General features: G+C 44.5%; 1 long non-coding RNA gene across 2 annotated transcripts in view; it reads right to left on the minus strand.

The window, feature by feature from the left end:
• The window catches only part of LOC140262645 (uncharacterized), a 30427-nt gene extending 6924 nt beyond the window's left edge, over positions 1-23503 (minus strand). For both annotated transcript variants that reach the window (XR_011905846.1, XR_011905845.1), the window contains exons 1-3: positions 23374-23503; positions 22900-23001; positions 8265-8355 (exon numbers count right to left, since the gene is read on the minus strand). This is a non-coding gene — a long non-coding RNA (uncharacterized lncRNA). The remainder of the gene's footprint in view (positions 1-8264; positions 8356-22899; positions 23002-23373) is intronic.
• Positions 23504-27482: the final 3979 nt, after the last annotated feature.

Consider the following 27482-nt stretch of genomic DNA (forward strand, 5'->3'; position numbering starts at 1 on the left):
AATCAAAAGGGAAGAATATAACATTATTCTATGGCAATTCTGACATGAAAGCTACAATATTAGGCTGTTTAAAACAAAAAAGGGTTGTCTTTTTTTTTCTCCCCCCTGTTCTGGAATGAAACGCACCTTATTATAAGAAAACCCAACAGCCTCCTGATGATAATGACTCAGCCAATTTATCATAACAAAACGTCAATGTCACCCATAGAATAATCATGTACGAATACTTCAAAAACATGAAATGCACCCAATTCTGGGATGACTGTAGGGGTCGCTTACGAAAACAATGAAAGTCAGGGGCTTAGGTGACTAGGTTGAATATACAGCTCATTCATTTGCAGTTTCACTGCGGACGAGATGAGTGAAAACAAGAATGAGAGCGTCTGCATCATAATATTAATAAAATGTAATTAGAAGAAGATTAGCATAGGAGAAAGAAAAGCATCTTAATTCACCTTCCCTCAGCCTGCCAATGCGTCTCTTGCTGTTGATTATTATTTTCAGAGAGCTGGTGTTTACAAAAGTTTGATTAGATTGGAAGAATGCAAATTAAGAGAGAACTCACTGACAACATATTCCTCTTTGTGTGCAGGAAGGTGCTGGAAATCCCAGCGGGCACCACAGAGGATACGTGAGTTAGCTGGAACAAGGGTGGTGTTGGCCGTCCATTGGTGTACTGCCATGTCTGGAGAGGTTCGTGGCTTGCTGAGATTGTGTGCTTGCCCATTAAACACTTGAATCAAAGAATCACAAAGGTTGGGAAAGACCTCTAAGACCATCTAGTTATAGGGAAGAAGTTATAGGGAAGAAGCCACAGAAACAGCACTCGGATGAGGCCATGATGCCGGGTCAGATTTGGCAGAGCTGAGCAAAGCAACCACAGCAGGGCAAAGACAACATATCTATCACAGAGTGGAGGAGTATTAGAATAAAGATGAGGGGAAGCATCATGTGTTTTCACTGTTTCCTCAAGGGGAAAATATGCTTTTCCTGCCTGCGTTTATTTAAACATGAGTACACAATTTGCCTTTGGTAATACGCTTAGATGCGATTTGAAAGGCCATTCCTGGAACAATGAGCATCTCTGAGCTTTCTGCATCCATTCAAGGCAGAGAAGGCAGCTTTTAGGCAAGAAAGAAAAGCAAAAGGGTCTTTTTTGTATGGCCAGCTGCTGGACCAGAAGGGCTGAAAATGATTTTGGCTGTGCACAACGGCACAAAGTAAGGAAAAAACCCACCATCAACAAAACGCCACACCTCTCAAGCTAGGTGGACGATAAGGGGCTTTGATAGCAGCAGACCTTCTGTAAATCCAGACCGCCCCTCGCCTCTAACACTCATCCTTTATCCCCTTTGGATTCAACAAACCCTTCAAGGAAAGAAAAAGATGACAAAAATCTCTCCTTCAGACGCTATCCTACATCTTTTGTTACGGTACGAAGGCTCATAATCTGCAAAAAATCATTCACTTGCTCTCCAACGGAAGCCAACAAACTGAGGGCTCAGAGAGAAAGCCACTTTGGCATTTCATTCACATCGTATTTCCAAAATTACATAAGCGCTGTTCAAGTCTCAACACTGAATATCGTCTGAGCCAGTCAAGGAAGAAATCCAGCCTTTTGTAACCGCTACCAATAACTTCGGCATTAGCTGCAGAGACATGAGAGCATAGAGCAAAAAAGCTGTTTATTTTTATACCTAATCTAGAATACACATTTCCTCACAGCAAGGAAGGCTAAACCAGTTTATACACCAAAACTGTTTATGAAGATGAGCAGCCACCTTTGACCTCAGCTTAGTGAGAAAATATAAGCCATTAACATCAGAAATACGACTTCTGCTGTACCCAGTCCGCTATATCCTCCTGTGATGATAAACAATAATACAGATAATTATCGTGTTATCTGTTGCACCGTGATATCTCTTTTCCTATCAGACACGCTGTGTCCCTGCAGTATAAACCATGGCTTAATAGAAACTCAGCTGCTGAGTCCACCCATTGCTCACACACGATGGTCCAGCATTTCCAAATTCAACTCCCCCAGCTATTACACCTGGCTGGTTTAACTCCCCTGGGCAGGTATCAGCAGAATTGACTCGTGCTTAAGCACACCAAATACAAGAAACAGGTTTTCCTCCCTGGTTGGTGTAGCTTTCTATGAGTTTTTATATCACATGCAAAGAGAGATTCCCTTCTGTATGAAACTTACGAGTAGAAACGTTTTTAACTAGAAAGCTCACGAGTGTTTGATGTTTTTCTTCATAAGATTTATCATCATCATCCACAATTTTCCACTTCTGAGTGGGCTGCAGTTGAGGCACGAAGATCTGTTCTGTCTTTGTAATCCAGCCTCGCTAAGAAGATGAAAAAGAGGCGCAGGGAGAAATACAGCTCTGCTTTCCCAGCCTCTTTCACTCCACAGGACTCCAGTACAAAAGGGATGCAGAGCTCTTGGATTGGGTTCAGAGGAGGCCACAAAGTTGCTCTGAGGGCTGGAGCACCTCTGGTCATACTGTCCTTGCTCCTAGAGAGGGACTTATACACACACATCACCGGGACAGAACTCTGCGCTGATACTTCATCATCCCCCACCAGCAGCAGGACAGTAACAAGTGACATTAACTTTGGGCATTGTTTTGCATTCCATTAAGGCTACTACATGCTTAATTAATTAGAGCCACTCCATTTGAGATCTGACTGATGACACTGCCTGTTCCGCGGTTCTATCTGTTGCGGTTCTATCAGATGCAAAGCTGCTGCCAAAATGACACTCAAGCAAGGATGAGCATCAGCAGCACAAGCAAGAAGCTCACCTCAAGCACTCTGAGACCACAGAAACAAGGGAAAAAGAAGAAAATTCAGGGTCTTGCCTGCTGGGGAGTAATGCTTGTGGGCTAAAACCTCACTGCACCACATGCAGTGCTGGCACAGCCACCTCCCATCCCACCATCTCAGCACAACCAGCTCTGAGTGATGAGGCAGGAGAAGGATGGATGGCTGCGGCATCACAAAGAGCCAGAGATGATTGATGGGTCCAAAGAGAAAGCTGGGATCCCTTGATTAAAACAGAAACTAATTGATGGGCTCGGAGATGCAGATGATGGCTTGAAGCTTCCGTCCAGCAGCAGCGAGAGGTGGCTGGATGGAGAGGCAGGAACTGCTGCTTCAGCATAAAAAGAAATGAGTAACTTGGGTGTCACCAATGTCAAACACCAGCAGGAGAAGAACAGAGTCAGCAATGCTTTTTCCTGGGGGACCGGTTCTGGTCACATGAAAAGAGCAAGCAAGGACTCTTCAAGGATGCTTGCCACTCTTCCAGACTGCAAGGGATCAGATTTACGGACTGCTCAGCAAAGACAACAGTGAGAAGAGGGCGAAGGGAGGAAGGCTGGCGGAAGGTGTGCTGGGTTTAGAGTGCAAGAGTGTGGAGCAGGGGGACAAGCTTACAGCCAAGGCTGAGCCTCAGAAGGCATCTCTGCCCATCTTACTGCACACACGTTGGGAGAAAATGGACTTCAAAAGAAATTCTGCACATTTACATGCAGCCAAGTAATTAATAGCTCTAATGATTTCACGAGACAGGATCTCGAGCCTCGGCATCATCCTACACCATTTCATACAACACTTACACAAAGTTAGCACACGGAACATCTTTTTTCCCCAGTCCACTCCATGCCAGAACAAAATGACTCATTGCAATGGAGCTCCTTCTGCTCTTTGAATGCACTGGAGCCCACAAAGTCAGAATCAACATCCGACTGTGGTACACAGTGATAATCCTGCTGAGAAAACCACCCAGCTATTGGGTATGGAAATCCTAACTTCTGTCTGCCACAACATCCCTTTGGCAAAGGGCTCCTCTTGCCCACTTAGAAATTGGGGTTAATGTTCCCTTTTTCTTCCCTACTTAGAGGAGACTCTAAATGATTCTCCTTGAGCATCTTGCACAATAGCTTGTGATCCTTGACACACACTGAAGCATAAACATGAAACTCAATGATCCCTTCATTCATTAATGTACCGCAGCCAGAAAAACTCAGTGCAATTTCTGCTAAAGAAGGCCCAGAGCGTTTTTATACCTCTCATCATTTATCCCCAATGGCTGCAATTTGGAAATTATTAACAAACTTAATGCACAAATAAAGATTTACAAAAGTTTTCGTTCGAGTTTAGTCACACATTTGGCTCCAGGAAAATGAAATTCAGATCTATGACAGATAGGCTATGAAAGCTTTTGGAAACATCGACAAGGAAAAATCCATTACAAACTTGGAATTAATCTCAACAATCTTACCCATTGATTTTTTGCCTTTTTATCAATTGAACTTCTTGTTCCTGAATAACTCATTTGCAGGTAATAGACTGAAATAACAAAGTCCTACACAGTTATAATTGACGCTATTTCCTAGAACATGTTCATCGGAAATTATTGGTCTAATAATGACTTTTCAGATACTAGGACAGGCTAAACAAACTCCAGGCTGCCATAAAAAAAAGCAGAAAGCTTAATTAAATTCCATTTCAGGCATCGGAGTCCAGCACTTTCCTTCTCTATATTCTTTAAGATAGGATAGAAACCTTCTGGTTCATTTGCATGGGAAGGAGGACCCGGAGAGTGGCATTACAACAGTGAGCACAGGGAGGGAAACAAGCGCAGCAAGAATGAGCCCTTAATCAATTTGCCTTGAAAAACAGTGATCTTATCCTGTTTTCAGAAGGGAACGAGGATTCTCTCTTCTGCTGTTTTTATTTCCTCAGTGGTAAGAGGAGTTGGGTATCCTTATTTCCATACTGCTTGTTCTTTGTTTGATTTGTTCCCTGTGATATGATATACAGATCGTGTCTCACAGAGGTCAGCATCATATCCCAAGTGCTTTTTCTGCCTTTTCCTCCCTATATAACTTCCTCTGGAGTGGGGAATCTCTCAGAATGAGATTACAGTACATCTGTAAGCACTCAGTGCTGGCATGGCGAGAGCCTTCATTACCCCAAGGAGCTTACAACTTCGGTTATACAGAAAGCAGGAGTAAGAACATTACATTCATTTCTCCTCGGTAGGAGAAACGAAAGCAGAGAAACTCAGCGCCCCCTTATGACAAAACTTCAAGAATCAGAGTCATTAAGATTGGAAAAGATCACCAAGGCCCACCCCAGCCCACCCCCACTGACCACAGGTTGGACAGAGAAGTGATGGAAACCTCGTCCTTAGGGATGCTCGAAGTCAGGCTGGACTGGACTTTAAGCACCCTGATGTCCCCATTCATTGCAGGGATGTTGGACTAGACGACCTTCAAGGGTCCCTTCTAACTCAAACTATGATTCAGTTGATTCTATCATCCTGCTCACCCTCCTTAAGTCATGGCAGCCCAAGGGAAGGGAGCTGGGAGCATCCGAGTGGGTCCTGCCCATTTCTCCCCTGTGCCAATCCAAATACGTTCATGGATTTAATGAGCAAAGCCTACTTCTGACTTTCCAATCCATTTTGCAGAATACCGAGCAGAGCAATCAGAATTCATTACACGGGTACAAGCAGCACTGTACAAGCCTCCTTCCATTCCCACAGTCACAAAGATAGGGCCTGCCAATGTGAAATTACCTGCAAATCCAGAGAGCCTGCGCTAGGTGAAGCAAGCGGCTGGGCCTATAATTAATCCAAATGCTTCCTCACTCTGGCTGCAAGCCAGAAAGCTCGACTGAAACTCATACGTGAGCAGCCAGAGCTGCACTGGAAATTGTCAAGCACCAGACCCAGGGAAATAATTAAATCCTTTGGGTGTCTGTTTCAAAGTGAGTCTCTGAAAGAGTTTCTTTTCACTGCTACTGCTTCTTCTGTGCTGCAGGGTATGGGGGACAGAGACAGGGAAGATCCAGGCTATTAAACATCACCAACATCTGTGCCACTCATTTAAAGGTTGACTCAAATGCAACTGCAAGTCTAAATCACGCCTGTTTTAACTGGCCAGTCACTTGGTTTGCTTTCTGGGTTCCTAGCTTTGATTTCCTTGAATATATCCTCATACCTCTAGGTCAAAGTTTCTCGTCTTTGAATTTTAAATAGGGACTTTTGAGACTAAAAAGCCATTGTGAATGAGAATTCTCTGCTTAGGTGAAATGGGGTCCCTAATTGACGATAATCAATTTGGTGTGTTCGACTATCGTCGTCAGATATGAGTCTGGAATATATGGAGCAAAGAGTAATTGCTGATGATGAATGCAGCAAGAAGCAGCCCGTGGTACAAATGTAACATATCCTTTTTTTATCCGCATGGAATATTAGGAAAGCAGACAATCATTAAAGAAATATAAAAACCACCGAATGGATTCTGCATTAGAGGATCATTGTCTTTTGTTTTGCTTGTACTTTGGACCACCTTCTCTTTATGCCTGGATTTAAACAAGCCGATTTCATTTCTTTGTCTGCCCCGGAACAGATCGACAGTGGAAAAAATCAAGAAGTACTAATTAATAACAGAAGAAGTATTCATTAATGTAGAAGAGATGAGTTGAGAGGGGAATGTGTAGATATGAGCTACTGTCAATGGAAGTCAGTGCAGGGGTAATGTAAGATACATTACCTACAATGCACAGATTACAAAGAGTTAATAAGGGGCAAGTCCATCTTTCTGTCATTCCAGTAACTCAAGAGCTACTTACAGCTGTCTTTACAGATTATTCATGCCTGCAGTGTGCTCCTAACACTTCTTAATCATGTGTTAAGTACTTGCTAATGAAAAGAAAGCTTTATTTTAACACATGCCTGCCACCAACCTTTTCAGAGAATCATAGAATGGCTTTGGTTGGAAGGGAACTCAAAGATTATATAGTTCTAAGCTGAACTCCTGAACATAGAGCATGGCCTAGGCAGGCAACAGCCAAGCAGTTCATAGTTAAATTAGAGGTCACTGCACTGGGTTTGATGATTGGACTTGGTTACCTTGGAGGCCTTCTATAACCTTAATGATTCCATTGCTACTATTTGCTCCACAGTAACACCCACAGGCCCTCATATGAAGAATGAAGCCACATTTTGCTATGCAGCAGGATATGCCCAAAGAGGTGGGAGGAGGAGAAGCCCTTGAAGAGAATCACAAAGGTTGGAAAAGACCTCAAAGATCATCTAGTTCAACTACCACCAATATTACCCACTAAACCATGTCCCTAAGGACCACATCTCCATGTTTCTTGGACACCTCAGGGACAGTGACTCAATGGGCAGCCTGTTCCAATGCATCACCACTCCTTCTGAAAAGAAGATCTTCCTAATATCCAACCTCCTCCCATAGAGGAGCATGGTGCCAGGTGGAGACGCTCCAGAGATGTGACCTGATGGCGCCCACCAACCCAGCAATCAACCCACCCCCTCTGCTGGCTCTTCTTCTGCCCCCTGGGAAACTCCACTGTTAGCATCTATCACACATTTGCTTATTTAACCAACCTCCGACTTGATGAGAAACAAAATAAACACAAACACGCAGCAACTTCACAGCCCCATTTCTTATTCCGTCGCTGACAATACCTAATGAAGTGGATAAATGATTAATTAGGAAACAATATTTCTTTAGAGAAACCAGCTCTCGGGGATTAAAAAAAAGAAGAAAGCAGAAGAATCCCCAGGTGCTGCTCGTTGGTCTGTAACCCACTATTTCTACTGAGCAAGAGGAGAAGCTGAAACAGCACGAGAGGAAACACGGCAGTGTTTGAGCAAAGCGGCGCCAATAAACAGCCCTCAAACAAATGGCTGGGCGTCATTTAACGCGCAGCTCCCTGGCTATGCAATTAACTCCTCTGCCATTCCTGATAGATGCAGAGCTCCAGGAATGGTAATTCATTGTTAAGATCAGGCTGCTGAAAAATTATGAATCTAAAGGGAATAAAAAGGGGTGACTTTTTGTGATCCACGTTGCATTGTGGGAGATGCGCTGCCTGCAGCAAAAAATAATGAGAATAATACAATATTGAACCTTTTTTTTTTTTCCCCTCAAAGAAAATCATTTTACAGCCTTCCCATACCAATATGCACAAGGCTACCGTGCCAGAAACACCAGGCAGGATATTATATCTCTCAAGGTATCTTTCTGCATAACCCCAGACTATTATTAAAAGACTCCCAATTAAGAGTTTTAACAGCTGCATACGAAAACTGGAGTTACAAACTTTGATTCTAATTCCATCTCGGGGAAAAGCTGAAATATACCATAATCTCTTTTAATTAAGTTGTGTGCTAGGCAAGAAGTTGGGAGCGAGGCATCTTATGCTTTGCGTACCTGTTTAGGAAGGGGACAACAGTGGTCAAAGCCAGCAGCGCCGCGATGGGAAGCTCTGTTTAGAAGTTGTTGCTTTCTGATAGTTTTGCTTCTTTTTATGTTCCAGAGCATAGAAAAGTAAAATAAAATAAAAATATTAAAAACATAATTCACGCATCAAACTGCAGTAATAATAGCAATAGAAAGGTCAACTCTACCGTGCTATACCCAGGCAACGGAAAACAAAGCATTGATTTTAGCTTTGTGTTTCTGACCCTTAAGTCATGGCTATTTTCATTAAGAATATCTCGTTCTGCAGACTCCAAGCAAAGCAGCAAACCCAATAAAATAACTTGACGAAGCACTGGTGGCACTGATTCTAATTTCTCTCTTCAACTACTGACAAAGAGCTGAAGACTTTCCATTCTCTTCCCATTCCTGACACTGTGTTTGGAGAGAATCACGTCTTCAAAAGCTCACGTTCACATTTATCCCACCGCAACTGAACCATTGCAATATCCAGGTCCTCCTCATGAAAAATACATGAATTGCTCTCACTTTGCCTTTGAAGAAAACCGAAGGCGACACAACATCCCACCTACACACTTTGGATGCTTTGGGTCTTTCCCAGCAGTGCCACCCCCCCCCCCCCAATCTGAGCTTTGCCTTTGGAATCGTTCCACCTCCATTTTCTTTGAAAGAGAGCAGCTGAAATCAATCTGTCGCTGCCGCATTCACCTCCCTCCTTTCTCATTTCTCTTTCCTTCTCCCCAGAGGATGGAAGTGTAAAAAGTCATTTCTTGGGAGCTGAAATCTTTGGCATGCCTACACTTGGTATTCCTGCCTCGCCACTACTTGACAGTGCTACTGTGCGCAGACAGACACTACGCACACTCCATCTCCCCATATTTTTTAGGTATGTATTCCAGCACAGAATCATAGAATGGCTTGGGTTGGAAGGGACCCCAAGGATCACAAAGTTCCAACCCCCCTGCCACAAGCAGGGCCACCAACCTCCAGATGTGGCACCACATCAGGCTGCCCAGGGCCCCATCCAACCTGGTCTTGAACACCCCCAGGGATGGAGCATCCACAGCCTCTCTGGGCAACACGAACACAAGTCCTTTGCTCCTGAATCACTGCTTCACCTTTACTCCCTTCTGTCCATTGGGACCTACAAGAGCTGAATTCCAATTGCATCACCTTCCTCCAGCATTAATATATCCTGTGCTTTTCCAAAGTGACTCCAAGCAAACATCCTCAGGGCATTTAGCCCTTCTCCCCAGCCAGAAGGCTGGGCTGTTTCTCTGTGTTTTCCTCCCAAGAGTTTCCAAGCCAACAGCTCTGGATCGAGATCATTAAACCTTAAATGACCTATAAATTCCTATTAAAAAAGAAAAAGAAAAAGCTACATTTAATTCATTTCCTGAATTCCCACCCAATGTGGCTGCTGACTGTGTCAAACTCCATGAGGCTCAATAACTCCAAACCTATTTGCTATTACAGTCCTGCACAGGAACAATTAATATCTATCTTGGGACTTTACATTGCCTCGTTGCTGTAGTTTTTTTAATGTTTTCTGCACAAAATCAACCACAACAGCTGAGTCCTCAGAGGATACCTGAGAACGTCCCAAAGATCTGCCCTTCTTGGGGAAAAAACAGCTTCTGCTTGAAATGTTTTTGTTATTTCTACCTACCCGAGGAGGAAAACAAGGACAAAACAGGCAGACAAACATTCCTCTTGAGCAAAGCATCACACACTGATAAAATACATTTCCCTTGGGTCTGAAGCAGCATAACCCCTTGCCAAGTCCCAGAAAGCAGAGATTTTCAACCACCCTCTGCACAATCATTTTCCTCTGCTCCCTCCGTCTTTTTATTTCAGAAGACTCCAAAGAAAACTCTATATAGTTTTCCCCAAAAGGACAGGTTAACCCTATTTGATCAATCCAGAGCACACCCTCAGGGACAGCAGAGCTGGCCCACGGCACAGCCCCGATGTTCCCTGGGGATCCCTTTGCTGTGCCGTGGTGTTTCATGGATGTAGGCTGATGTTTGCTTCTGCTTGCTGCTGGCGGCCCCCTGTGCACACCACTCAAGTCACTGCCACATCAAATGCGACCCAGGTGACGCTGCTGCCCCTGTGTCTTCCTGCTCTGCCAACACACAGCTGTGCTCATGCTTTTCAAGCCAACATCCCACATTCCACCCCAAACACGTTGCTCCTAACCCCAGATTCCCTTAAAAACATCTCTTCCAAATCCAAGGATTTCATGATTAAACAAGTGCCACCGCCCAGCCTCAGGGCATCCCTCAGCCACCACTACCACTTTTACAAGCCCTTACTCCAAGCACCAGTATGGTGAGCCCTGCACATGCAGGATGCACATTGCGTATTGCTTGCCTTGCTCTGTGTCTGCTTTACCCTTGGCCATGGCTGAGCAGCTGGAAGGACAGTTGCTCATTTGCTTTGCTCCAAGCTGGCCTCTGCAAATACAAATCTATTCACCTGTCAGGCGGATCTGATTCCCAGCATGTCCTTTCCCCACGTTGCTCTGAATCACCGATGGCCACAGTTCACAGCACCCCAGCCATCCAGAGAAGGAGCTCTACAAATAGCTCTGGCAAGCTGACAGCAGCCTCTGCTGTCATGACATAACCCTGAGCAAGTCAAGGAGATCCTGTCTCCAAACACCCTGCCTGCCACAGGTACCTGCTTGCACAGGTCTTTGCCCATGGAAGCAGGCATGTGTCAAGTTGGACATTAAGAACGATTAACTTAGATTAAAAAGACATTTCCAAATCCCTGTGCAGCAAAAACCATAGACTCCTGTTTCCAACAGTGAACTTATCTGGATCAAGAATGATTCAATTCCCTGCTGCTCCAGATTCCTGCAAGTCCATCATTTCCCAGGCAGGAGCCTGAGCCCAAACATTAGGACCTGAGAGCCTGATTCACACCCAGCTTTGTAATCACCGCAGCTCCACCGTGTGCTGCTGCCAAACTCTGGTTTTTCAGGCATTTTGAGGTGTTTGCAATCCATCGGCCCAAATATGTTTATGCTAAATATTAAGGGCATGACTTGGCTGTGTAAACACAGGCTTTTGACAGCGCTTTGTGGCTGTTCTGCCTCAAATTATGGCCAGGAAGCAATTGGTGGTGACAGCGCATGCAGGGAGAGCAGCTGAGCTGCAGGAGCCGGGTGCTGGGCAGCCCTGAGCTGCAGCTGTGAATTCTGGATGTGAAGCAGGCTGACACAGGCAATACCAAGCCTGTTTTAATTAATAATAATTGGCAAGGCTCTGAAACAGCACTCAAAAACGCTGCCCCTTCCCAAAGGCCAATGCAGAAATGAACTCTGCATTCAAAGCTGCCAAGTTTTCCACTAGGAAAGAAAAAAGATCCCATTCCCTGTGGGGATGGTTGTCTTGGGGGTGCGTGTACAGGGGAAGCACGCACAGCACAGGATGCTGAGCAGATCAGTTCTTCTCTCATCTCAATGAGCAGCAGCGCTATTAGTCAAAGGAAAGCTTTTGTATGTTTCATTATTGCTAAACATCTGAGACAAACCACTGCTGACATCACACAGAGACTTCCCACTCTTGCTAGCACATTTGGTTCATGCTTTACTACTCAGGATCTTCCCCACCACCTCCAAAATGCCTGGGGAAAATAACATTAAGAGATTAAAAGAAAAGCTAACTGCTTAATGTTAGAATGAAATGCATCCAAACTCACTTGCTGTTTATGTAATAATAATTACAGCTAGGAGAGCCTTCCCTGGGAGAGCTCTGAGTCCTCATGCAGGTTTATCTTCATAAATGAATTTGGCCCATAAACTGTTTTCATAATCTCATTTCCAGCCTTATATTGCTACTAAAAGCCATTAAATGCAACACAACCAAGGGAAGAAGCCTGGATGCAGGTTTAAGCTTGGGTTTGAAGTTCAAAGGTAGAAAGGAAGAAAATCGGCTCTGAAGCATTGTGAGCTGCAGGGGGGCAGATCCCATCATGGAATCGGAATCACAAGCTTGCAAAGGACCTACAAGATCATCCAGTCCAACCTTCCTCCCATTAGCATTGCTACCACAGCCACTAAACCACATCTTGTAGCTCCTCATCCAGACGTCCCTTGAATGCTGCCAGGGATGGCAGCTCCATCACCTCCCTGGGCAGCCACAGTACTGAGCCGCCCCTTCCAAAGGACAGGAAAGAAAATGGTTTTCCGTGTCCATTTGTGCAAAATTCCAGAGTCCAAGTGAAACATGGGGAGGAAAAGAAAAGGGAGATGGATATCCTTGACACCGACTTTACAAAACATGAAGTATTTTCTGGGGAAGATGGGGCAGTTTTTAATCATATAATTAAATGCTTAGTGCTCCCATCCATAACTGACCTCCGAATGGCTGCATGTCATCACCACTTTACTCCCATCTGCCTCTCCTCCGTTCCAGTCTGGTCCCTGGGACTTTGCTGGCACCGAGAGAAGAGAATAAATGTATTGTCTACCACAGTTTGCACTAAAGAAACCTAAATCTTTCACAGTTCTTTAAGGGGGCCTGGAAATATTCGCAGCCAGGCATCCATCTGATCTAGTTTGCTCTGGGCTGACTCCGAGACATCTTGAAAATTTAATGCAATTGGAAAGGCAGGAGGTGTTGCTCCGTGATGAAATGTCATGATTGCACTGGAGACAACGACACTGCAAATATCATCCTAAAGGATGCCTTTGTTTTTCCTTCCATAAAGGAGAAAAAAAGAAGGATGAGGAAAGAGAGAAAAAAAGAAACAGATGATTTGTGTCAGATGATCATTTTGATGTCCCCGCTCCCAAAAATGTTTTGTTAGAAGGAGAAGTCAATTAATTTGATCCTTCCCTTGGCGTGCTCTGGGTGTACACAAATTTATTCGGGTAGAAAGACCTCTGACAGATGATGCGCTAGCAAAAATTCTCAAGGCTTTTGGGCTTGATTTAAGACGGATCTGAATGCAGTTGCTGCGGATGAAAGAGGAGGCTGCGTAAAGGACACACTTCAGTACTCATGTTATATAAATGACTTTACAGACAAATGAGAGGAAGAATCGCCTTGTGGGCTGAAGCACAGGGAAAAAAAACAAGGGCAGAAGGGATTCGGGGTCAGTTTGCAGCTCTGTCACTCCCACTCTGGAGAACATCTGGCAAATATCTTAATTACACCGTGCCTCACCATACAAGGCAGAGGGTGATTTGGATGAGAGCTCTCCAGAGCAAGGACTGAAAACCGAACACTCATGCAGAGATATCCTGATATCGGTTGAGTCACTCATGATCTGCAAAGAGCTGTGCAGGGGAAGGCACAGATCCTGAAGCGATCACTGGGGCACATCTACTTAATAAGCCCAAATTTGTCCTTGACTCTGGGTTTCACAATCAAAACCCTGCACTTCTGTGCACAGCTTTAGGATGTACAGTTTAACTGGGGAAACTGAGGCAGAGACACAGAGCCACGTTCCCACTGAACACACATTAGGGGCAGAAGCAGAGATGAGCTCTCGCCCTGAGCCACCTTCATAGAATCACTGAAGGTTGGAAAAGTCCTCTATGATCCCCAAGCCCGATTCCAACCTATTCCCACTGCACCCAATGACCACCTCCCTCAGTGGAGGGTTCTCAGATTCAGAATCACATTGTGCCATATCTGTAAGAGAAGAGATGCTTTTAAGCCTAACCTCAGTGCACTGCATTCAGTGAATTACCCTGAGCTTCACCCAGCCTGGAAGGGTGCCTGAATCTACTGAGAGAAGCACGGAAACATCTGAAGTCAATTTGTACTTGCATTAAAACGTACAAATTTCTCCAACTAGAGAATTCGTATTACTGAAGTGTCTGAGAATGTCACAAACATTTATTATGTCATCCTTTCAAACGCACCATTTTCTTCTGCTCGACTTAAAAACACAGGAAGTCCTTGCCTGGAGAATACCAGAAACATTCAAAGGAGAAAGAGATTGTTAATATTTTATCCAGGCTATTCTATCCACACAGAATGAAAATGTCTGTTCACAATTAAGAGCAAAGCACGAGTTCAAGACTGCGTTACTGACTACGCTAAAGATTTTGGGCCATTGGTTTCCCTTTGAATGCCTCATTCACCCCCTATTGTACGCTCTTCCACAAGGATGCAGTGGGAATGAAAAGCTCTGAGTTGCTGCACTGAAACATGAAATGTTATTTACTGTATTAATGTTTTTGCCTTTGACCATTACTGCAATCTTGTCTCGTCAAAGCTCACCCTGAAGATACACGTTGTGTCATACATTTATATGAGGGTAACAGCGCGCACCAAAGACAAACTGGAGGTCTACAACACAGGCTTATTGTCTACAGGATATAAAAAGAGAGAACCGGACACAAGGCAGATGTCTTTTGGGTTCCACAGTTTCAGGTTTTTATGGTTAACTAACAGCGCTCATAACGAGCCTGATATCCCTGCATATCAAAATGCTTCTCCCACTTCAGCAGATGATGTAGCACATTAATTTTTATCTCCAGAATCAAGGCTTCTGTTCTGTGAACCAGAATGGAGAGACTCTACAGAAACCGCTGTCCCAAACAACAGCCAACTTTCAATCGAATGGCATTTAGTATTTGAAGCTGACCTAAAGACTTCTGACCTCTGTAAAAAACAGGGGCAACCCACTGGGGGGCCTATCTGCCAAGCACTAACTCAACGCCTACTGAAACACAATGGAAAGCACAGCAATGACAACAGAGCAGCAAGGTCCCAAACTGCAGCAAGCAAGGATTTGCACAAATGCAACAGCCACGAGCACAGAAACAAAGAAAAGAAGCTACTTAACTTCAGAAGGTCTCAGGTATACACAGATCTCCAGCAAGACACCATAACCTCCACTGCCAACCCCTAAATGAGGTCTGGGGAGGGGCAGATCCTGGCTCCATCCCTTCCAGTCACATTACATGCACCTGAGCTCCCCTTGGGTTGTGGCTGGAAGGCTGCTCTACCTCGCAGGGTTTCCCACAGCCTGAATGAGTAACTTTATTCTGGCCCATCTATTGACACCTGTGGGCACAGCCTGACTCTCAGAACCAGCTGCTCTCAGGTAATGAATTCAGAGGACTAATGGGCACATAAGCCAAAGGGTTGTGTGCACTGTCACAAGAATTTTTCAGTCCAACAGTAAAAGGCTCCTGCAAGTCATCAGTGTATTCCTGCTCTCTCGTCTGCAGATGCTTACAGAGAGGGAATAGCCACATCTAATTAATTCAAATGACACAGCTTTTTCCCGAGTCGAAACCCAAATTTTCCATGACCCAATTAGGCTGCTGAGATCAGAAGGCAGACCTGAGCTTGGCTTTGCTTCACACCACCACAGGCAAATGGGGCTGTAAAGGCAGCTCTGCTGCCCACCTGCCCTCCATGCTGCTTTTTGCCAGTGGCTGATGTGTGACCAGTTCACTCCATAGTGCTGAAAGGCAGATAAATAGCATCAAATGATTTATAGAGTTTTGGGTCAGCCATGCTGGAGGTTCAGGAGAGTGGGGTAAGGCCATGAAGCAGCTTAAGAAACCCACAAGCTTTCCATGCATCCACAGCACAAATGATTCCAAAGCGCTGTTTTGAGATTCATCTGCTCCTTTTCTCTTACCAGGTTTGAAATGCCTCACAAGCCTCCTTTCATCTGTTATATTTCCTCCCTTGCTTTTCACTAAGAAGTAATAAACTCCCTTAAAGTGACAAAGGTACTGGAGTTTGTCTGGAAGGAGGCTCAGCCAAGGCTGACAAATGTTCCCAGCCTTCGTCTACCTTGTCCAGTGCATCAATGAATCCTCACCATCAATTGCCCGGTACTCCAGACTGATAACAAGTGTCTAATCCAGAAGAAATGCTTTTCTGACGTGTTTCTGACAGCACCTAAGCATACTGGCTCATAGAAATGATGGAGAAGATCTCTCAGAGCTGGCTTTCTACAGCCTGTCCTTCTGACAATGAAGGAATGCTCTCAAGAGCGCGCTTTATATCACCGTCTGGCGCAAATCTCATGGGAAGCTGTTTCAGAACTCGCTTCTTTGAGAGCTTCCTGCTAATACAGCCTAATTCTTTTGTTTACTGCCATCTCGTCAGTGCTCTGTACATTCTCTCTCCTGAAAGTTGCATCTCGTGGCGTTTGGAGCCTTCTAATTTATAGGCTGTGGAACCAGAACCTCAAGGAAAAGCAGCAACCTCACGTTCATTCTTGGTTATTTATTTTCCTGCACCAGGCTAACAGAATATCCATCAGCTCCTGGAGGGCTCAGGTTCAGATTAATTTATCACAGCTCAGCATCACCAGCGAGCCCAGGTGACCAGAAGAATGTGTGAGACCCGAGTGTTGCCTTCTGATCCAAGCGATGCTGGAAGTTTTGCATCTGAATTTCAGTATCTCCTGGTACCATTCTGGGACCAAGACAGTTCCCTCCTTCAGTCTCACCATGCACAAAGCCTGCTGCACTGTGCTGTCAAGCCTCTGAGACCTATGCTCATTTGCCCAGCCTGCTGATTGCCCTATGCCTATCGTGGGGGACTGACCCTAGGGGGAGGCTGGACCAGATGATCACCAGGGGTCCCTTCCAACAACTCTTGTCATTTTCATTCCTTCCCATCCCGAGGATGATTTCCCAAGCCAAAATCTCTTCCAGTAAACTGCAAATCTGTCGTCACACCGAGTGAGTATTCCTTTAAGACTTAAAAAAACACAGAAGTCCCATTTAGAGTCAGAGACACACCAGACATACGGCGACCGTCCAAAATAACCACCAGCTCACTGACGCAGGCCGTGCTCAGCCATAGCAAGGCTCCCTATAGTATGGGCTGCAGGGATCGGTCTTTCTCTAGCTGACACCCCGTGGATGTCTCTTTGGATGAAAGAATCACACCTCCATCATTGTTCTTTTTAAGAAGGACTGGGAGTGATTTTCTGCATCACGTTGGGGTGGCAGGGAGCCGTTCCTGGCTCCTGTCACATCAGATGGATGCGAGTCACCTCCGCGTGTCTGACATGGGGGGTGCTGACAGCTTGGGTGGAAGAGTGAACCCAGAGGCTCCCAGCTCCTCCTCGCTGCCAACTGTGAGCAAGCTGCAGCCCCCCACTTTGCAGTCTGGTAGCAGCATCTGCTTCTCATGAGGAATACACACAACATTGGGATCCTGTATTTCAGCCAACATCCTCCGCTGTCACTGTTCTGAACGCCACCAGCTTCCATCCCTGTGCTCACCTTCCCTCCGAGCTCCCTGCTGACCTCCCTGCTCACAGTTCTCCATGAGAACCAAAGTGTTGGTCCATGAATCTCAAAGTGCTTTGCCAAGAACAGCATTCATTCTCACAGGCTCATAGAATCACAGAACCGAGTTGGAAGGGACCCCTTAAAGTTCACCCAGCCCAACTCCCCTCCCACGAACGAGGACATCTACAGCTCAATCAGGTTGCTTAGAGCACCGTCTTCTTTTAATCATCAGCTTTTTCCTTTTTAAACCTATGAACATACAGAGAACTTGCCAAGACCTTCCTAGCAGCAGAACTGTAGCGACAATGTGGCTGGTTCACGAGGACGCTGTTAATACTCCAGAACCTTGCCAAATCATGTCAGAAGTCCATTGCACACCGAAAAATTGTCTCAAATCACATTTTACTGGAAGACCAACTTTCTCTTGCACTCAACCTAACAAATGACACAGCCTGCACGAAACATAAATAAATACACATATAAAAAAATCGTGAGCCACGTCAGAAAGCCCACGGTATTCTATCTTAAATCTCTCCCTTTGACAGACAGTGGATTAAACAGAAAATGAGTTACATCTCCCCAAACCATATAAATGTGAGTCCCACACTGCAAGGTAGCATGACAAATAGCTGCTGATATATAAGAATAAAAATAAACCGCGACTGAGATCAGTGCAGGCATCGCTGCTTGTATCTGCCATGAAAATCAACTCAAAACCTTGGGATGAGAATTTGAAGTGCATAGTTTCACTGGCATAAAGACGATGAAACCTTAAGGAACAAAGAGGAAAAGAGAAGGAAAAAATGGATCGTGGAAAATTATCTTTGAGTCCAAAGAAAAAGAGAGTTGGCTTTACTGTTTCCAAAGGAAGAGATTCCCGGACAAAAGGAAATAACAATCCAAAGTGCTTCCAGAAGCACGTGTCACCCTAGATGCTGAATGCGAGATGCTGTAGAGGGGTTTGACTATGAGGAAGCAGCAAGCATTCTCCATCTAGCAAGCATCTCCATACCAGCCCCTTAAATTAGCAAGCTGAAGGATGGCGTGTCACTTTGATATACATTTACATGAAATATATTCATTTTCTTTGTGGATTAAAATACCTGCAGCACCCAGCAGCAGAAAATCGTGCAGTGTTGGGATTGTTGGTGGTTTTCTTCCTTACTAACAAAGCAGCTCTCCGATGCAGAAAGCAGCCTGGCAGCACAGTGGGGCTTCACCACCATTCTCCAGCCATGAGAAATCTTTCTCTTAATTCCATGTCATCTTCCCCCTTCTAATGCTCTTTGACAGGTGCTAGCTAAATGCGGGAGCAGGAGAAAAGGCAGTTTTCACTGTTGGAAAGATCTGTTGTGAACATCTCAGCACGCTCGCGGTGTGACTTCTCACACGCTGCTACTTGCTGCCTGGAGCCTTGGCAGCTCCATCCTGCCTGGTGCTGGGCCAGCAGCTCCCATTGACCGGGAGATGGACCACAGCAGCGTTTGATACTTGGCAGGATTGAGTCCTCACAGCCACACACTCATACCCAAGTACTGCATCTCATTTGCTTGGATGTTTCTAACACATCAGAATGTGAGGAGCTTTGCCAGCCTGTGTGAGCTCCAATGCCACGTACGCTACTCAGGGTGGCACATTCAAGTGGCAGGCTCCCAGGATGGCTTGGGATTTGCTAGACAATGATGTGCTCATTGGAAGTCCAAACTTCCCCAAAAGTGGATCATAGAATCATTAAGGTTGGAAAAGATCACTAAGATTGCCAAGTCCAACCCCAACCCATCCCATATTGCCCACTAGCCATGTCCCTAAATAGAATCATAGTATCATTAAGGCTGGAAAAACCTCTAGGATCACCAAGTCCAACCCCAGCCTACCCCTACCATGACCACTGACCATGTCCCTAAGTGCCACATCTCCATAGTTCTTCAACACTTCCATGGATGGTGATCCCACCACCTCCCTAGACAGCCCATGCCAATGCATCTACCTCTAATTGGGGACTTGGGGATCATAGAGGTCTTTTCCAACCAGCCTTAATGATTCTGTGATTTTATTCTATGATTCTAAAGAGACATTTTGCTTCGTGTGTCCTGATATCCCTCCTGCTCACAGCAGGTCTCCATGCCCTTCCTGTAAATGGCCCTCGGATCTCAAAACACTTCAATGTTTCAGCTAGCTCCAAGGCAAAGAAACCAGTGAAGTACTTCGGGGCACTGTCAGCACAGAATAATTATCCAACAAGTTACAGCAGGGCATCTTCCTTCCCCTGAATAATTAAGACACTTTCAATTTCTGAGAGTAGGGCCTGGGACCTGGGGAGAAATGTTTGGAGGTAGCGCAGCAAATCCTCTCCTTCTCATTCTCCTCTGTTATTGCAATCTCCTCTTGCTATCTATCTGGGGATGCTGCTAAATGAAAAGGTTTATGACAGCTCTTCAACACTCAATCATATAAAACACTCTCTAAAAATTTTTTTCACTAAGTTAAGGGAACTGCCAGCACTTTATTTTTTTCTCTCTTTGAATCATAGATTGGGATTTTCACAGAAGTGAAGGAAGTTTACAGGCCTAAATTTGGTTGGATGTCGATGGGAGAAATCAGAGACTTTCTTCTCTCTATTACAGGCGGGTCTTTTGGAGGTGAATTCTTCTCTCACATTTGCACTTGTATAAACCCTGAGTAATTTCTTTAAGTCTTAATCTGTAGGTTGTTTCTTTTTTCCAGGAAGAGGATCTGATCTACGGAAAATCTAAATCAATATCAGCTGGCTTTAGGTCAAAGAACTGGGGCCTCAAGCACTAAGAATACCTGTCAGCTAGATATAAACCGACATATATCACAGTCTGCATGAAAATCACCTCTTAATCCCCCAAGGCAACCGGTGGATAAGTTAAATATAACTAATTATTGTATCATTCTGGCCTTTGATAATAAAGGTAATCAAGTCAAGTGTATTTTTGCTCTGCCTTATCATAACCACTTGATTAAAAAAGCAAAATTCCTTTTCCCCCTTTTTTTTCTCTGCCTGGTTGAGATAATTTGGCCAGAAAGGGACATGTCAGAAATGGTTCCACTGAATGCAATCAACTGTGAAAGACAACCAGCTGTAAAACATCCTTCCTCCTGATCCAAGCCGCCTCTTGGCTGCTCCCACTCCCACACCCAACGTATTTTCCTTGTTGGTGACAAGAGACAGTAAGTTGTTCCCCTTGTGGTCAGGGGAAATGGTGGGGATGGGCTGGGGATGGACTTGGGGATCTTAAAGCACTTTTCCAGCCTTAATCATTCTGTGATTCCATGATATCCAGATGCTGCTACGTGGCTGCAGCCCTCACAACAACACAGTTAAGCTCAGCATCCTTCTATAGGACTAGATCTGGTATTTTTACAGGCTTAAATCACTGTTATTCAATAAATATCTCAGAACTATGCTCTGAGGATTAATATCTCGGCCCAGAACATGAGTAAGTTGAGGTTTGGTTGCTGTCACGCCAAGAACTTCCTCTGCCATTCTGGGAAAGTCTTCCAGTGGTACATAAATATGCAGTTGTCATTTGCCTTCAGCAGAGCCCCTCTCCTCTCCAGCATGGGGATAATAACAAGTGCCTACGTCAGATGGTTCTTAGGAGGAAAATTCACACCGAAGCAATGTGCTCTGCAAAGGACTGGCAAAAGATAATGGCCACATAAATATCCATGTCAGGCTTTTTTTTTTTACTTCTGCTCAGTGATTTGAACACGATCCACTGGATTAGACTAGCACACAACTAACAGCCATGAATCTTTGTGGTCTAGCTTTGCTTCTGTCTGCTGCAGAGGTACACAAGGGATTCGGTTTGGCCTTTTATCTCTACGTGTGCATAGCTGTATTTTATGGCTCTTGTTTCCCTTCCCAGTCGGGAGTGGGAGTCTGGGTTGGGGAAGGGGAGTTAGCACCTGGTGTTGCCAAGTCCAGCACATCATGTGCCAGGAGGAAGAATTTATTTTGTTGACGATTGTTTCTGACTTTCACTTTTCCCAACTGGCTGGAGATGCAATTTTCAGAACTGCCTGAGGCTATCCTCTCTGTTTAGAGAAACAACAATAAAACCCCCAATACAAACCGAACTGCTATGTATGAGCATGTTGTGGGAGCTCACATTACTTGCAGCTAACGCTGTTTTAGGGGGCTCAATGGCTAATTATTTTCCAGCAAGCTAGCAAGGTTCATTAGATAAAACGACAACTCTACTAAAGTTTTGGAAGCTGCTTATGCAACATTTAGAAAGGGGAGAGCACATCTTAGGTAACCACAAGACTATTTCTGGATAACTAGTGCAAAACTTGGATTTATTCCGACTTAATATGCTTCCAGATTGCATTGAGAGAGCTGCCTGAGGGCATGGGACTGGGTTTTCAAGGGATCTCACATGACGGCTGATGTTGGAAGGGAATCTTCCAACTCAAAGCAGGGTCAACCCTTTGAACACCTTCGTTCCCTTACGCTGCATTTGCTCCACTATTTTCATGTATCTCTTGTAACTGGGAGCACAGATGGGTCCAGATGGGTCTCAGCAGCGCTGGGGAAAGGGGAATAATCATCTATCACCCACCTATGCCTTTCTAATCAGGCTTCAGGGTGCAATGAGTGCAGCTGGTTTCCCTAGCAAGCAGTCCTGAGGCGGTTTCTCTCATCAAGAGCAGCAGACTCAATTTCTGTGCATCAGGGCCTGGGAGCTCAATTTCACATCCTCCTATCTATCTACCACGTGGCCACGGCGAACAGGATGCTTAACCATCACCAGTGGGGTGGGTCCCAAAGAAGATTCCAGAAAGATTAACCCCTCTGCTGGGCCATTTTCACTGTATGTTCCTACTTGCACATTAGTCACAATTCTCATGCCTTTCTAGATATCCATATTTTAGCACATTATCTAATTCACAGAGGTCTATTGATTCCCAGCTTCGCTCTTGAAGGGCAGTGACTCATCTTTCAGTGCACACAATAGAAGGGCTGCTAATAAAAAAAACATTTAACATTTAGAGCCAGAGTATCTGGATGAGAAATGCTCGTACACTGCAGACATCCAGGCTTCGTGAGCTGGATTCAGAATCTGATGGCTTTTTTTCCCCCCTTTCCCTGATGCTGAAAACACGAATGTGCTCATTTCCTATGGAGTTGGATCTGCCCTGGGTGTGCAGAGCTCTGGATTAACACGGTCATTTGATGCAATGCATGACCTCAAACGGTCTATAGGAACTTTCTGTTTGTGTGCACACATTGGAGAGGGTGGAGTGGGTTTCTAGAGAAGGAGCTTCACCCCTGCCCTCAAAAGGACACGATCGGAGCATTTTCATTCTCTCTGGGCCTTCAATTTGGGATCTGAAACACGACGGAAGGAATGCACTGACCTCACACTGAGCTGAATCTTACAGAATCGGTCCACTCTTAAATTCCCAGAACTGGTTTCTTTTTAAAGCTGAAAGGATGAGAAACTGGCTGGGGAGAGAAAACTGCAATGGGAGAAAAACACACAAATCATCTATCAGTCACCAATCAATAACGCCTGAGCACCACCACTTGCAAAACTCACATTGATTTTAATAGGAATCTTATCCAAAGAGACTCAGAGACACCTATTGTGATTTTTTCTTAGACTTGTGGTGTTTTTTCTTAATAAGTATTAAAACATCTTTCATTTTTCAATGCCATTCCTTAAGAACCAGGAGACCGAGCGAGCATCTTGGCTTTTTATACATGCCTGTCTTCGGGCCATGTGGTTGCAGAGGAAAATCCCACAGGGCTCTGAATAACATCACTCAGAACTCAAAACCCAGAAAACAAACTACAAAAGGGCCATAATGCCTTTTTTTTTTGGTACTCACCTGTCATCCTCTCCTTGTAGAATCATAGAACGGCTTGGGTTTGAAGGGGCTGCCTCTGTTTCCTTCACAGAATACTTGCTGCTCGGGTAGATTTTGGATTCTTCTCCATCATAAAGGAGTGATTCTTTATGAATACCAGCCCCACTACAACTACTGGAATAAAAGAAATGCCGTAATGCTGATTAACGCTACTTATTCCAACAGAGGATTTTAAGTGAGCTTTTAAGAGTCAAATCAGCTTAGCAAAGTGGGGGCAATTATGCACAATTTTCCCAATAGCTCCGCCTTATTTAATCAAATACTTAACTCCATGCCTATCCAGGCCAGCAATTAAACATGGCAGGAAGAGAATTAAGCGTGGGCTTCAATACATTTTTTAATGAGGATGTTTTCCAGGACTGGGGCCAAATGAACTGAAATTCATCACTGCTCCAAGGTAAGCGTAGTACTGAAAAAGGGAAAGGAGAATCGTTAAGTTTCCTATTTGGACTAAACCCGACGCATTAATTAGGGCATTAATTTAATTTCTCTTCCTACGTCAGCTTTTAATTAAGCATTAATTTACCCTACTTTGTTGGCTTTGGGTTTTGCATGGAATTGCCATGGGGTCTATGGCATCCTACCAGGTGTTGCCAGCACGGAGCTGAGGTGGTGGCTGGGCTGAGCAAGAGAGCAATGGGAGATGGGCACTTCCATCACCGGGGCTCGTTGTTGGGCAGGAGGAGGATGACAGTCTCTAGGGCTGCCACTTGGGCTCCGTTTCTGAATGCAAATGCTCAGCTCCTCTGTTAGTGTCAATCCCTGCAGATGCAGAAGTTTACTCCCGTTTCCTATCTGGCTCTAAAGTTAATGCAGAAAAATTACTAATGGCGTCTTAGTTAAATTATCCCTCAGTTAAATTCAACTCTTTAAAGCGTAATATTAAACTAACAGTGTCTGGTGGCTCTTATTTCATTACTCCTTCATTTCAATTTCTTTAAGACTTTTTTTCATTTCAGGATATTAGATTTGATATAATAACAATGGCCTTAGTAGATGGAAAAAAGAAAAACCCAACTTTTTCCTAAATAATCTTGTATGGCTTTGGAAAGATAGCTCTTTATGATCTTCATTTTCATGGTATGCTTCGATTCCATTACCCATTTCTTTTATGTGCTGGAGTTCAAAGAATAGGCACAGCTCTCAGAATACAGAAAAACTTCAGATATCCTCCCATTGAGAAGCTTTTAGGGAGTCAGGACCTTGCTGCGGATGTGGCACCAAATGGGGTTGGGTAATCCAGACTGTAAACCTCTTCCTGCCCCAGTCTCCCTGGATGACGTTGGTTGAACCATTTCACAGATTCCTTCTGAGATGGGAATAACGTTTTCTAGCCCCAAACGGTTGCTAAGAGGATACGTTCATAATCTTCGTGGAATGCTGGAAATACTTCTGCCTCCTACACAGAAGCATTTATTCAAGCCAGGAAACAGAAAAGACGCTGCATGATCTAACTGGGAAGGTTTGCGACCAGGGAAGGAACTGGGCACACGTCCCCCACTCTCACAACGAGCGATGAGCTGGAGGGGGTGCCGGTCTTCTGCTGTGTTCCTATGCCAGAATTAATCACACATTTCAGTTCCACCAGCCTTCTTCCCATAGTCAGCACCACGAGGAGCCCAGGGATGGCGGGGACCTCTTGGGTGGGAATCAGAACAGCACAGTGGGGTCTGTGCTGAGCAATCTATGGGCTTAAATGCTGCTGGAGAAATTACTGCTCCCATCTGTAGCCTCAAGAACAAATTCACAGGGAGAAACACATGGCTTGAAAGACCCATTCTTTTCATATCAGAAGAAATCTGTTGATCAACACTGGGGTTCTCTCCCGACACGTTTCAATCAGTGGGAATCTGCAAATGAATTTAATGGGGCTAGAACTTTTCTCATTGTATTTCCACTGTTACAGTAAAGAGATTATTAAAGAGCACAAGCATGATTCAGCAAATCCCCCAGTCCCCCCCCCACGCCACCCTCTTTGGCCATGTACACACTTTGGCAATGGGGTTCGGGAGGATATTCAAGTGACTTACATTTTGTCATATTAAATTAAGAGAGGAATCAGTTAAAAAATCATTTTAATCAAGGAAACAAATGGAAGAAAGAAATGGAATGATCCCTTGTAGACTGCTTCTGACGTTTGCGGATTTGTTTTGTATTCCCTCTCACTCAATAAGCTGAAGGATGACTGAGTTCATTTCACAGAAGATGGATTGCATTTTCTTCTCTCAGCTCTGCAATGTCCACCGAATTCAACCAGAAGAAAATTATTGTGCTTTAAAAACGCATGATTCCTACATTATTAGAGTCAAACTGCACACCTGGGGTGAGGGAGAGGAAAGGAACACAGTCTCAATGTCCAACAGCAGTGGTTATCTAATAAAGGGCGTTAATATTTAGGAGGACTTTTAAGGCACTGGGAAGTGCAGAATGAGGAACAATGGTTAAGCCCCGTTTATGCACAAGCCTTCACCAGCCACAGCCTGGATAGGAGATCTGCAGTACAGACCACAGAAGAAAGATTCCTGTTGGAGGGTTTGGGTTTTTTAGTAGACATGGGAAACACGTATTTATGCTGTTTAATAGCAGAGGTTATCAAAGACTGAGCAGACCTATTGCCAAAGAGCTACTTTGGGAGATTGTTGGGTATTTGTTTTTTTGATCAAGTCTGCCTTCCATAAAGCCTCATCTGAATGCTGTTAACACACATCACAGACGCTGACGACACTGAATTATTTAATGCTACACACCTATCTCAGATGAAACCTCGCAGATCAAAAGAAAATGTTTACTTCAGTTGGATGGAGTTCCTACAGACACGCTCCAGGGCGATGAGACAGGCACTAGAAACTATTATGGGAACCATCTGATCGGAAATGAGTATAAATTCATTCTGGCAATACTTCTCCACCTCTTACACACCCATTCTCATTCAAATTTCTTCCAAAATTTGCCCTCTTACCTATGTATGAGCTGCAAAAACACTGAACCCTTCTCTAGAAAGAATCAAAACAGCTCAAAGGAGTCACCAGTGCCCTGGCCTTGCTGCAGTTCTGAGTATCTTGTGATCCAAAACTACACGGAGGCACAAGGAAAGATAAGGGCACGATCAGATCAAAATGCTGCACTTGTCTGCTCTCTCAGCTTCTCTGGCCTCCCATTTTCCTTCTGAAGAAATGCAGGGCATGAGTTCAATCTAAAAAACCCCAGCCGGTCTGTGATCAAGCTGCCTCCTCCATCTACTACAGCAGAGGGGCAATTAAGGACTTGGGAAGCATCTCTTTGATGTGCAGGTTCAGATCCTCGCACAGAGGAATTTCAGATAGGATGCTGGAGCATGGGAACCCATTACCTTAAGGCATGAGACACGTTTTGTTACACAGCTCTGAAGAAGTGAGTTGTGAAGCTTTCAAAGGCCGTGCAACCAAAACCAGGACTGCATATTCAGAACACTGTACTCTCTCCATTGGGCAAAGAGACAGTTTTCACAAGTATTCAGCACGCGCTAAGCTGGTCAGAAATATTATGTTTTTCTGTTAGTGCAAAATCAGGCTGGAGACCTTGACTTGAATGTCTCTGTGAAGGAAGCTGCAAGACTCACAAGTACAGGAATTAATGTTAAGTGTTGTTCCTCATTGCCTAAAGTTGGTGAAAAGGAACTGCTGAGCACGCATTAGCACAAAGGCACTGCTTTAGAGAAAAACTCTATCAGATCTATCTTTGGACGTCTTGTATCACCAAGTGGAATCCATGTAAAGCCAATTAAAACTTATTTGTCAAAGGGTAGAACTAACATCATAATACGCATGGTCTGCTCACAGCTCGCTAGCTGTTACTTGAAGCCACAAATCACAATAGCTATTCTGTTGAAATTATAAAAGAGAAGCTAGAAATCCTGCTAAACCCAATGAGCCATTAAATGGTTGACAATATTCTTTATAGAAACCTAGAATAGTTAATTAGTCCCCAAATACAAATGGTGAGCGTGAATAATTGCCACCATAGATTCCAATCAAGATACCCAAGGCTAGATCTGCAACTAGCCTAAACTGACATTGCTTCATCTACAGTAC

Source organism: Excalfactoria chinensis, chromosome 25 (genome assembly GCF_039878825.1).
Source record: "Excalfactoria chinensis isolate bCotChi1 chromosome 25, bCotChi1.hap2, whole genome shotgun sequence".
NCBI lineage: Eukaryota > Metazoa > Chordata > Aves > Galliformes > Phasianidae > Excalfactoria > Excalfactoria chinensis.